Source organism: Rhinichthys klamathensis, unplaced genomic scaffold (assembly GCF_029890125.1).
Source record: "Rhinichthys klamathensis goyatoka isolate OS25496 unplaced genomic scaffold, OSU_Roscu_1.1 h1tg000571l_1, whole genome shotgun sequence".
NCBI lineage: Eukaryota > Metazoa > Chordata > Actinopteri > Cypriniformes > Leuciscidae > Rhinichthys > Rhinichthys klamathensis.
Genome location: NW_026607037.1, coordinates 1107439 through 1120091, shown reverse-complemented (window position 1 = coordinate 1120091; position 12653 = coordinate 1107439). Strand labels below are relative to the sequence as shown.

General features: G+C 37.2%; 1 protein-coding gene across 1 annotated transcript in view; it reads right to left on the bottom strand.

The window, feature by feature from the left end:
• spop (speckle type BTB/POZ protein) overlaps positions 1 to 12653 on the bottom strand; it is a 97081-nt gene that overhangs the window by 51983 nt on the left and 32445 nt on the right. The window contains exon 2 of the mRNA XM_056239777.1: positions 7141 to 7279. The gene's annotated coding sequence lies outside the window, so the exon portion shown is untranslated. The remainder of the gene's footprint in view (positions 1 to 7140; positions 7280 to 12653) is intronic.

Below are 12653 nucleotides of genomic sequence, written 5' to 3'. Positions count from 1 at the left end.
CATTGAGTGTGACAGTCACTCATTTCGGTCTTTTGTCACGCTCTCCCGCCACACATTGTATTTCTCACGCTGAAAAACTATTTGTAATATATTTAATATGCCGCAGCGGCCAAAACTCTGGCCGCGCCACTCTCACTGTGGAACCGGCATGAATCAAGCGCGTTTCTTCTGGTGTTGTTAGTCGAGCTACACAATAGCCAATCAGAAAATAGCACTATTGTATCTGGGTAAGATTTAACGCAACAACCAATGACAAAAATGTATCCAACCCCCCCCCTCCCCGTGCGTCCGTCAAATCAATCGTACATATTTTTTTCTCTCATCAAAACTGAATATGTTCATCAGCGGTTATAGTTATATCAAGCAAGGATACTTTTGTGTTTTATTTTGTGATTACACCGGAATGAATAGAGTCCGCAACGGCGATAGATTGAAGCGCGCGTCCGAGTGAAGCCTGCGCGAGGCACAGAGCACTGTATCCATGCAACTGATCGCCGCGGCAACGAGCGCGCAGCTTGAGTTCAAAAACACATTTTAGCGCTAGATTTCTTATTTAATAGCGAACTAAATGAATGATCTGCTAGTTAACTGAAGATGTTTTATTTATTTATATTAGGTACATGGTGGGACAGACTTCACTGGATCTAAAAAAAAAATCAATCTAACCATAGATGTGACCAGTGGTGGCTTTCTTAATCTGTTTAAAATAATTTAGCAAGGGTTCTTCACACACACAAACACACACACAAAAGGTTTCTCTACCTCTCTCTTCCTCTCTAAATGCCTACAAAATCTGACTAAGCATCCGAGAAAAAAGCAAAGTTATAGATACAGATATGGAAGTTGTTAGTTTTTGTTTTGTTTTGTTGTTTGTTGCTGTGCACTTTACTACCTGTGGTCCTTTAAGTGTATTAGAAAAACTGATGGCTGACTGACTCAAAACATTATTTTGGCTATAGCCTTTTTTGTTGCTGTTTTTAGTTTAAAGTAGTCTAAAGCTAAATTTAAAGACTCAGATGTTCTGTCTTTTATTAATTTTATTTTATATTCTACAGGAAAGTTGTATGTCAAGCCCTAAGCTGCTCCCAATAACCAAGCTGCTATGTTAATACATGTTGCTTGCAAATAAATACACAGGTGTCAATTCATTATGCATTGTCTTCTCTTAAATGTAATACTTAATGTACATTCTTGTTAAATATAGTTTAATAAGTAATGCTACATGATAAAAAGAAGTCTTCAAATAGACCATGTAATCGGTGATCGGTATCGGTATCGGGTGATACAGCTTCCAGTAATCGGCGATCGGTGATCGGCCCCAAAAATCCTGATCGGAGCACCCCTAACTATAATATAATAATATTTTGTCATTGTCATTCATAACATTCAGCCCTGTGTAGTATGTAGTTACGAAGCCATTAAGGAAATCATAGATTTCATTTATAAGCTGAATAAATGAGACATGAACAAATAAGTCATTAATTACTATTATTTGTAAGAAAATGTATTGCCAGCAACTACCACAGCACCACTAGTCATATTTCACTTAAAAACAAAACAAAACATGGGAAGTGGGGAGTGCAGATATCCAGACAACTAATCATGAAGACGGCTAAACAACAGAGATAGTGAAAGCACAAAGAGGTGTTTGATTATTATGCTGAGCTGAATCTCCCAGCACCCCTCTCCCCTGTGACCTCATCGCAAAGTTAACACAAACCATACTGGGTGACAGTGTCCATCCTGTAGTCCAGCAGAGATCAAAGTCACAGAAATAAGCTGATCCCAAAAAGACCAGCATCCACCATAACAAAGCTAATGAAAACTCCCAGTAGCACATAACGCCCACCCTTTAAAAGTTAACATCAATGAACTGGCCCCTAAACGGGTGTGCATGCTCGCTCGCTCGCACACAAACAGCCTTCGGCAGAGCCAATTAAGATCAAGTCTTCTGTTAACTTGTCATGCTGTCTAAGCAACAGCAGAAATGCAGCTGTTAAAGAGAATTGGCTACCATGGTGAAATGAGAGGGTTAACTGCACTCTTCCTCCACAGGACATATGTCAGTGCTAATACTGACTGCTTTAGTCAACGGCCCTGTGAATGGTGACCAGGTTCCAGCACAAGAAAGGGCATGAATAAAAGAGTTTAACAGAGTATTAGGAGTGTAATGATTTAACTTCCTCGCGGTTATGTTTCTACCATGGTTCCGTGTTCAGTAAATATTGCCAAGGCATTATAAGGGGGTGCAATCTATTTCTATCACTAGGATACCAATCTGAATTTACTATGTTAACAAGCATTAACCCATATTCTGCAGCATACGAATTATACTTATAAAACTATTCAAAATTTAAATAAAAACAAACTGAATCTGTGACCAAAAAACCCCCAAAACAATTCAGAACAACTGAAATCTGATGCCCTAAACAAATTAACCTTTTGAGCAGTTTTATTTTAGTGGTTATTATATTTTAGAGTATGTTTTTTTCCCCAAATATTTATAATAATAATAAACTTTATTTTATATAGGGCCTTTAAAAGTTGCATCTCAAAGCGCTTTACAAAGACGTACAGAAAAGATACATTAAGATACATAAAGTTTATTATTAAAAAATAAATAAAATAAAAAAACACATATGCTAGCCGGAAAAAGTACGTTTAAGAGAAGATTCAAAATCACTTAAAGATTCAGCATGTCTAATCTCAGTGGGGAGAGAATTCCACAATTTTGGAGCCAAAGAAGAAAAAGCCTGGTCACCCATAGAGCGTAAACGAGTTGCAGGGATAGTTAAAAAGCCAGAATCAGAAGAGCGGAAATTACGCCTTGGGGTGTAGACAGTTAAGAGTTCAGACAGGTATATATGCATTTATTCCTCAAAAGTATTAAAATAATACTTGAATGAAACCATTAAGAAAATGGAAACATTAGGGAGGAATAGTAACCAGAATATTTATATTTCTAGCCATTTCTGTCCTTAAAGTAGTGACAGATCTTTTCTACTATACATTCGAGTAAACAATTTTTTATATAAAAACATACATGAATGAGTCAATCGGAGTTAGAAAACATGGAATTAATTTCCACTGTTATGCTGATGACACTCAATTATATATTCCATCACGACCAGATGAAAACACTAACTTATCTAAATTGGCAGTGTCTTTAAGATATAAAATGCCGGATGACGTGTAATTTCCTGTTATTAAATTCAGATTAAACTTATTGGTCCAAAAAACTACCCAAAAAACCTCTTACAGTACAACTTTAATTTAGAAGGATGTCCTGTTACTTTATCCACTACAGTAAAAGACCTGGGTGTTATACTAGACCGCAACTTGTCTTTCGAAAATCATATTTCATATGTTACAAGAACAGCCTTTTTCCACCTTAGAAACAATGCTAAGCTACGTAACATGCTATCTGCTTCAGAAAAGTTAGTTCATGCATTCATGACCTCGAGACTAGATTACTGTAATGCTTTATTAGCTGATAAAACTACTACTCTAAGCATCAAAGAGATGTTTCAAAACAAGAGATCTATCCAATACAAGCACAGAAACTTTTCTGCTTGAAAATCATTTACATCTATAAGACTTGTTTACCATCTTTAAGGTTTTGTTCAGGTTAAGTAATGCAAATCAATAATAATCTGCAATAATAAATAAATTTGGTAATTACAGGACGAATTGTTACTGTGAACAAGGTTTTTTCCCAGACCAATGCTACTATGCGAGTCTGAGTGAGACAGGGCGCACATACGGGCACAGACATAATACACTAGTAAGTACACTAATATGTATTCACATCTTTGTATGTCAAGTCAGTTTGACATGTTTTGTTGTAGTTTCTTTTTCTTGATAGGTGTATGCTGAATGCCATAACTACCTTTCAAAATTGGCGAAAACCTCATATAAATGTATTTATATTTTCTGAAACATCATTAAACAAGATGAACCGTGGTTCAAACACGTGCCGAACTGTGGGTGGCAAACCATATGCTGCTTCTTTCGTATGTGAATCGTTTCACCCCTACTGAGTAAATGTATGAGTTTGTGTGACAGAGTGTGTAGGATTGTGGCGTTGCGGAATCTGCATGTGGCTTTAAACTGAGCCCCAGTGACACTACGCCATCCAATTACCTGATGCAAACACATCCCACTGAATATTCTACATCTAGTGCCCATGTACGCACACCAGAACGTGAAAGAGAATAAAATTCAAAGAATTAAATAAGCTGGCGAATGGTAATAAAAAAAAAAAAAAAAAAAAAAAAAAAAAAAAAAAAGTGAGGCACTGTAAGAGATGAAGCGTGAGACTTTCTCCTCTCAACAGCCTTTGTATCAGGCAACATCTGAAACCGGGAGGATTTTACACTGCATGTGTTTACACCTTAAATAACAGGGAGGAAGTCACTGTTTAAATTTGGTTGAGTGCTGTAACGTGCAAATGGATCTTCAACAGAGGCTTTCTGTCACTGCAAACAAACTGACTTTTCACACTCAGGGATTCCACTGTACACCCGGGAGGACGTCTGAATCATGAACCCCAAAAACAAATCCCATACTGCCGTGTCCGTGACAAAATGACAGAAAATTTTGACAGCTGTATGGGTTTCACCTTAGCAGTGTCACACTGGTTAGCACAGTCCACTGTAAAAATGTTAAATTGTTCAACTAAACATATGCACAGATCAGCCAATCATACAAAAGATAATTTACACTACCGCTCAAACGTTTGGCGTCAATAGTTTTTTGTTTTTTTTTATTAATTCTTTTTAGCAAGGATGCATTCAATTGATCAAAAGTGACAGTAAAGACATTTTTTATGATAATGTTTTTTTTAATAAATATTATTCTATATTTAAACTTAAAATCACACCAAGGACGATAGCTATAAAGATTACTAAAAATATATAGTTCTAAAAATAACTCTCAATATTAAAGAATAGGAGAGTTCACACCAAAACTATAATGATAACGGCACAGAGAAATGATATAGTTGCAATCACTTTCAGAGCGATTGTATCCAGCTGATGAACGATAAAAACATTGACAGCCAATCAGAATCCATCCTGCTGTAACGAGCTTGAGCATTTAAAGTAACAGACAAGCACGCACTTGGAATAAACAAAGATATCATCCACTGGTGTGGAGTTATCTTTATAGTTCCTGGTGTGAACAGGCCTTTAATTAAGAATACTGCATCATGGTTTCCATAAAAATATTTATTTATATAAATATATATTTATATTTTTAAACTGATGATAAGAAATGCTTCTTGGCCAAAAATATTAATAGAATGATTTCTGAAGGATCATGTGCCACTGAAGACTGGAAGCTGAAAGTTTTTGTATATTGTAATAAAATTTCACAGTATTACTACTTCTACTGTATTTCTGATCAAATAAACGCAGCCTTGGTGAGCATAAGAGACTTTCAAAAATATTAAAAAAAATGTATCGACCCCAAACTTTTTTATTAGTGTACTGACGTTTTCAAAAGGTACAATAACAAACTGCTAAACATCAGAGAGAGGGTGGAAAACGGTAATGTAATGCTAAATTACAACTGCTTTGGTGCAAAAAACACTCAGCATAAGGAATATAAAATAAAATCGCTCTAACATCCACTTTCATGTTCTACATGTTTTGGCCTCAATGCCAGTAATCAACATGCTTTCACTACCTTACTACAGTTTCATTACATCAGACTCAGAAGAATCACACATAAGTTTACAAAAATGATAAAGCACACAATATAGAAGCATAATATCATCTATTCTAAAAAGAATAATAATATAAAAAACTTTCTCAATTGGTTTTATTTCTAAAACACAATAATCTAAAAAAAAAAAACCTACATTTATAAACTATCTACTATCTGTTATTGTTCATATCTTTGATTTGAATAAATCAACACTTAAATCACTGTGGGTCAGACTAACACGTTTTTCTATCCCGGTGGGGAAATCAACCTGAATGCACAATGACTTATGGGGACTCGTGCCACTGTGGGGACCTAAATTGAGTTCCCCATGAGGAAACAAGCTTATAAATCATACAGAATGAGTTTTTTTTTTTTTTGAAAATGTAAAAATGCAGAAAGTTTTCTGTGATGGGTATATTTAGGGGTAGTGGTAGTGTAAGGAGATAGGAATATACAGTTTGTTTGCTAAGATTCAGATTAAACAAAGAAACAGATTTAAGAAAGGTTCATATAATCTGGATTAGCTCAATACGACCAATTTACAGTCACACATGTACGAAAAAACCTGAACAGTCATCAACTACAGAGAGGGAGAGAAAGACAGAGACAGTGTGCCTCTCTTAAGAGATAAAAGAGCCATAGGGTAATGCTGAAAAAGATGTAGAGAACAGAGATGGGGATAAAAACAGACACGAGGTCATGAACAGCTAATTATCCTGTCAGTAGTAATGCACTCAAGCCTGTGATCACCACAGGGTCATCCGTACTACACGCACCTGATAGAAAGAGAGAGAGAGAGATGTGTTGGTGTGTTTTAAGTTAGCAGATGAGTCTGTCTGTGAGCTCAATGAGAGTCCTTCACCTCTTGGATATGGGTACATGGTCTGAGAGAAAACAGATTTAACACATTATAATCCTTCACAGAACTTCTCACGTGTTATTCAAGATTTTTCCCTCCATTTCCACATAGCCTTTTCTTAGCACTCCGTGGTGCATTATTAGCTGTAAAAATGTCACTTTCATTGCCCCATTTTCATCAAGATGCTCAAGTCTGCATCCTTCAGCACCAAGCCTTCACCTTTTCACTTCGGTTCATCTCCTTTTTCTTTTTGCCTCCACTTCACATCTCAGCAAAATCTCTTAAGATTTTAATGGGACATCTCTTCCCATTAAAAAAGGCACATTTTATTTGTCTCTTCTTGTTCTTCCCTAAACCACTCTATTTCCCCTATTTGAATCACTCCCGTCATATAGCTTATAGTGAAAGTGACCCTGAGCTGAATCAAAGCATCACACAAAACAAAATACATGTGCATTATGCAAAAAGTACAAAGCAGCTAAATAAAAGTAAAAGTTTTGATCTTGTTTTTCAAATTCATCAAGTTCAATAAGTGTGCCATGCCTTTTACCCACCACGCAGATGTTTCTTACCTATTGGTGACGAGGCAGAGATGTGGCATCACGTGGCAGCCGTTTCTCACTCTCTTCGTCAGAAGTTCTCAGCCTCGCGGATTCTGCGGCATGCCTCTATGCTTTAATTTACTGTAAAATTATGTGTCCAGAAAGAGATCTGAGAAAAGAGGCAGAAGAGAATGGTGTGAAGTCAGAAAAATGACACAGAACGAGAGTACAGCTAAATTTAACTATAACAAAACTGAAACCACACAATTTTAACATTTCTTAAATCAAACACAAAAAATATAATGCTATTATATGCTGTTACAAATAATTTAATAAAATATATATATATAAAATATTGATAAATATCAATTATATAAAAAGTATAATTTCATAGCATGGTTACATATATATATATATATATATATATATATATATAACTAAGCAAGCACTGTATCATTCAAATTAAAAATGTTATGTGTAACTTGGACGCAAACCAAAAGACAAGATTATTCATAAATTAATTCTGCAAAAACAGCTGCAGTTCACTTAACTGTAAAAATATTATTATATAACAGAATCAAACTACAATCTATAATAATAACCCAAGAAGGTTATTACTGAGTACAAAATGTTTACATGTTTTTCTCCATCATGAAATCAGCCCACAGCAATGCTAAAAAAAAAAAGTGTCTTCACAAAGCACTGGACAGTCAGGTATTTAAGGAGGAGGAACCGCTCAAGGAGAGTTGATCAGTCTGAAGCCCTGAAGGACTCAGACCAGTTCAGAAATCAATCCCATCATCCCCTAGACATGACTTCAAACACAATCTGGGCTCTAACTGCTCTACACTCCCAGGGAAGCCCAAATCTCCTCAGCTTAACACCATTATCATCTAAAAAACCTGCTCACGGCGGTACTGAGGGCTGGATTCACTATCCCGTCAACTAGAAGAATGTGTGTGTGTCCGGTCTAGTACAGCAGGTGTAGGTGTAAAGTGAGAGATTATTGGTCACATGACGCACTCACTGATGACTGGATTAAGCCCCTTTCAGATGACTCATGTCATTGAACTCCAACGCATTGGAGCAAAGCATCAACTGCAGTAGGATGGGTCCAGGTAAGGGAGTGTGGTCCGGCAGCTGCACGAGCTCCCCTCTGTCTGGTCCGGGGGGGGCGAGGAGTAGGGGCTGATTGGTATATATTGAGTTTGTACGATATATCACATTTTTTTATAAATTATGTGGAATGAGGCAATTCCATTTATATTGATATATATTACTTTGCAAGCGCATCTGAAGAATAGCAGAGGACGCATGCGAGCGGCTGCGGGGAAAGTGCATAAAACATGAGCCATGCTTTATATTAAGGGCTTCAAGATAACTGGCGAGATATAGTTAAGATGTAAGCCCTATAGTTTTAAGTGGCTTGCCCCGTCAGATGCTCTGAGATACATGTGTGCTGACAGACACTTGCGCTGTTTAATGCGTTTGAGATGTGGTGCTTTCCTCAGTCAGTGCATAACTTACATAAACAAACACTGTCGCACGGATGCACGCCAAACAGATGGAGTGCAATAATCCTTACTAAAATGTATATTGCTAAAATATTTGTCGTTGGACAATAAATTTGCCATGTAGAATTTTAAACCTACAAGTGCATTTTTATGAAAGTGACTATTATAATGGGGTAATCTTAGGCTAACATTAGTATGTGTTTTTGTTTTTTGTTTTAATTTTTAGTTTAGTGAATTTAAAAATAAAATCATTTTTGTTTTTAGATTGTAATGTTACAATGTTAAAATGAACATTGTTTGTAGGAAGGACATTATTTGTCAGGATGTTAAATAACATGTTTTAAATTAAATACAGATTTTTTTTTTATCCAAATAGAAAAACATAGAAAACACTGAGATGTATACCATACATAGCCATTCAACCAAAAAAAAAAAAACAGATATAATTTTTTGGCCATATCGCCTAGCCCTAGCTACTAGGCACGATGGCTTCTCAACAGCTCATCTTCACTGAGGTCGCGGCGCATGAAAGGGAATGGCGGCCCGGTATCCTAGCCCATGCGCGCAAACGTGCGTCGCATCCAGACCACGAGTCCGGCGACTCAGCCCATATGGAAGTGTGGGAATCCCTCATACTCCCCTTCCTGGAACCACAAGGACACCAGTGTGCATGCACCTGGGAAGATACTGGTCTCTCGAGGAAATGCGCGCTCGGCCTTTAACAGCGGCGGTGACTGGGCTCCATTCGATACAGGTGTGCCTCATCACACGCCGCCAAGTCCTGGTTGTTACTGCGCCCTACCTCTCTCTCTCTCACCCACTCCAGTTGGGAACCTGGAGAAGGGCGACGATTAAAGGTGCAGTGTGTATTTTTTAGCGACATCTAGCGGTTCGGTTGCGAGTTTGCACTAAGGGCTCAGCCCATGCTCACCCCTCCCTTTAGAAGAAGCTACAGTGGCTAAAACGGGACAAACATATCGTCGTCTGAGACAGCAGAGAATAGCCAGAGTAAGCCAAGAGTGTGTAACATTGTCACTGTTTCTGTACCACAGTCCAAAACCACATCATGGATAAAGTTTACAAAGCCATAGTCAGGTGAGGATCAAGGGTCTTAATATATAATATAATAATAGTAATCAGCTGATTGTCTCACAAACGTAACCAGCACATTTCTCCCCACATAGCAAACCCATAAACAGCGAGGGAGAAGAACCACATGAAACTATGCAACTATATATTTTTTCTAACAGGGTATTAAAAGTTTAGCTGGCTAAATATGAGCTGTTACTGTGGCTGAACTGGTTAAAGCGTAAAGCCTTGTTTAAACTCGACGCGTCCGCATAAGCCCAAAGGTGCGCGGCAAAAATGACATGATTGTAACGGCGCGCGCGCCTCCGCATCCCCTAGACACCATTTACTAACTTACACACAATAGGCTTTTTTTCTCTGATTTTGAAAACTCTTCGCGATCGACTTAAAATGCTTCCAAGATCGACTTGTCGACCGCGATCGACGGGTTGGTGATTCCTGTAATGTTACTGTTTTACGGTCAATGACAAGAGTACTAATCAGCTGTCTCACGCATGTAACCAGCACATTTATCCCCACATAGCAAAGCCATAACACAGCGAGGGAGAAGAACTAAGTTACATGAAACAGTCCAACTACATTTTACACCACTGACAAGGGAAAAGTCACTACTCGCGGTGTTCATGGCTAGCTTCTAGGTTTCTGCTGCTTCTCTTTCAAGGTAGTGACGAAACGCGTTCTGTAGCGCTGTTTGTTCGCTGTCGGCTACGGTAGAAACATGACGTCACAATATGTCGACCTTCATAGAAGGGGGTGCCCGCGGTTATGTAAATATAAATGTCTCATTCTAAGGTACGGTTTATTAAGTAAGTTCTTTATACACCACTGAAAACATAGTTATGGATGTAATATTGCATTTCTGTTAATAGATACTCAAAAAATTTCCACATTGCACCTTTAAAGGGGCAAGGTGGTGACAATAAGGGGAGACAGCCGTTCCATCACAATAAATATTCATTTAATCTGTTTCAAATGAAATTATTCCTTGTAATTTCATTTATCTTTCATTGATAGTTCACCTATATATGAAAATTGCAAACACTTGTCATTCCAAACCTACTTATTAACGATAATTTGCACAGTGTTATCTAGATCAAACTCCAAGTAACGAGCATACATAACTAAATAGTATGACAAAGTATTTACGCTGAGGTTAATATTTCTTGCCTGTGTTGTCATATAAATCTACAAAATAATACTGTAGATACATATGCAAATTCCCTTTTGTCAAATAATTTTACTTTCGTCTATTTCATCAACAACACGTCAGGGGCTAACTACGTTAATTTAGTTGCTCACAGATAATGTTAGCTCACTCGATCCTTCTAGCTAACGTCACATTCTCCTCCACATAAGTTGAAGCTATATTTATTTGACAAGGCATCTAACGTTAGTCCATTTGTTAGTCCATTTGTTAAAATGTTTTAATTTTTGAAAACTGACATATGATTATTTTGCACGCTTGTATAACAGAGTGCACCACAGCTCTTGCGTACTAATTATGTAGGCTGCCAAACAGATGATCCTATCGTCTTGTGTAAGGGAACACAGCTGTCTTTGAACACAATGAGCCTGCAGTGAAACAGCCAATCAGAGCAGAACTCCTCATTACTATTCATGACCCTTCCAAATAACAGACCATTTCATTCTAGGGCCAATTTCTAGAGTTGAAAATAGACCTGTAAAACCATATCTGGACATTTTAAATGCTTTTAAATAAGCCACATGCCCTTTAAATTACTTGTGTGTTATATTCCAAGTCTTTCTCATTGTATTATTCATGAAATATATAAAGTAATATGGGTTTGGAATAACATGAGTGTAAGTAAATGGTGACATTTCCAGTTTTTTCAGGCAACTATGACTTTCAAATATGATCCCATAAAACTGTCAGTTGTCCTTCCCATAACAAAGTGAACACATTCGATGGGAAGAAGCAGAGAAGGCAGCTGCAAAGGATTCTCACCTCTGCACTCTAATTGAAGAAGAAAGTTATTATGCCATCTAATGAGCTTTAGAAAGTCAATTCCTTGACAAGCACAATAATAATTAAAATTGATACTCAGCCTGAGAGCATCTATTCAGCACTGCAAAGGAATCACAATACTATTGATTTTCACACCTTTACTGCAAAGAGATGAAAAAAGAAACAAGTCCCTTCATCTGATGATGGATAGATGGAGGTAAAGAATAGTTTCCTGATGTCCTTCTCACAAACTGCACATAAACAGATCTTCTCAAAGCACCCGCTTCCTTGTCGAGAAAGCAAAAATAAATAAAATCTAAAAAATCCAGAAAATCACATAGTATGATTTTTAAGTAATTCAATTCATTTTTAAGTAATTCATCAAACACTTGTTCTCCCCACTGTATGTTCACAACATGGATTGGAGGCATATAAAAACTGAAAGTAGATCAATGTAAAAAGCCAATTCAGGTTTACACATCACATGCATGCAGCTTAATCAATATTAGACCCAACAATTGAATCAAATAACAATCGCCAAAAGGTGCTTCAGTAGTTAAAGAATGAATGTGAACACAAGAGATGGGAGTGAGAGAGATGAAGTGAGAGAGTGAAAGAGACAAGATAGAGACAGATGATCAACTCAGCACCGGATGGCAATCTACAGCTAGGAGAGATGGAAAGACAGAGCACCAGCGATAAAGAGAGAAGTAGAAAAGACAGAAGATGAGAAACAAAGTGAAAGAGTGAGCTGAATAAAAATGGAAGCATAAAAAAAAGAAAGTGACGGAATACATGTAAGAACGGTTTTAAACATGCTGCATCGACATTAGATTTCCTTTGATAACGGCCATAAATTATAAAACGGTTATCATCGGGGGTGGGCCATTATAAGCATAGTTCACAATTTTGGAGTGAATTATTCCTTAAAGAACCATTAAAAGATATCAAATTTATATGAGAAGGGTGACCTC